The 1,101-nt window shown below is 41.7% G+C and overlaps 1 non-coding gene across 1 annotated transcript; it reads left to right on the top strand.

Annotated features, from left to right (window-relative positions):
• Positions 1 to 377: 377 nt before the first annotated feature.
• Positions 378 to 485, top strand: LOC130983425 (small nucleolar RNA R71). Its single transcript, XR_009087417.1, has one exon. It is a non-coding gene; the product is annotated as a small nucleolar RNA R71 (small nucleolar RNA).
• The last annotated feature ends 616 nt before the right edge of the window (positions 486 to 1,101 follow it).

The raw sequence follows: 1,101 nt of genomic DNA on the forward strand, positions 1-1,101 counted from the left end.
ACCTCTTCCATTGAAGGGTTCTCAGGATCATAGGCTTCTTCTTTAGATGAAGCATCCTTAGTACTGCTTGGTGCACTTTGCATTCCAGACAGACTTTGAGAAATCAAATTGACTTGTTGAGTCAATATCTTGTTCTGAGCCAAAATGGCATTCAGAGTATCAATCTCAAGAACTCCTTTCTTCTGATTGGTCCCATTGTTCACAGGATTCCTTTCAGAAGTGTACATGAATTGGTTATTTGCAACCATTTCAATTAGCTCTTGAGCTTCTGTAGGCGTCTTCTTCAAATGAAGAGATCCTCCAGCAGAGCTATCCAAAGACATCTTGGATAGTTCAGAGAGACCATCATAGAAAATACCTATGATGCTCCATTCAGAAAGCATGTCAGAAGGACATTTTCTGATCAATTGTTTGTATCTTTCCCAAGCTTCATAGAGGGATTCTCCATCCTTTTGTCTGAAGGTTTGGACTTCCACTCTAAGCTTACTCAATTTTTGAGGTGGAAAGAACTTTGCCAAAAAGGCATTGACTAGCTTTTCCCATGAGTCCAGGCTTTCTTTAGGTTGTGAGTCCAACCATGTCCTAGCTCTGTCTCTTACAGCAAAAGGGAATAGCATAAGTCTGTAGACCTCAGGGTCTACCCCATTAGTCTTGACAGTGTCACAGATTTGCAAGAATTCAGCTAAAAACTGATGAGGATCTTCCAATGGAAGTCCATGAAACTTGCAATTCTGTTGCATTAGAGAAACTAATTGAGGCTTAAGCTCAAAGTTGTTTGCTCCAATGGCAGGGATAGAGATGCTTCTCCCATAGAAGTCGGGAGTAGGTGCAGTAAAGTCACCCAGCACCTTCCTTGCATTGTTTGCATTGTTGTTGTTTTCGGCTGCCATGGGTTCTTCTTCTTTGAAGATTTCTGTTAGGTCCTCTATGGAGAATTGTGCCTTAGCTTCTCTTAGCTTTCGCTTCAAGGTCCTTTCAGGTTCAGGGTCAGCTTCAACAAGAATGCCTTTGTCTCTGCTCCTGCTCATATGAAAGAGAAGAAAACAAGAAAATGTGGAATCCTCTATGTCACAGTATAGAGATTCCTTGAGGTGTCAGAGG

Source organism: Arachis stenosperma, chromosome 5, assembly GCF_014773155.1.
Source record: "Arachis stenosperma cultivar V10309 chromosome 5, arast.V10309.gnm1.PFL2, whole genome shotgun sequence".
NCBI lineage: Eukaryota > Viridiplantae > Streptophyta > Magnoliopsida > Fabales > Fabaceae > Arachis > Arachis stenosperma.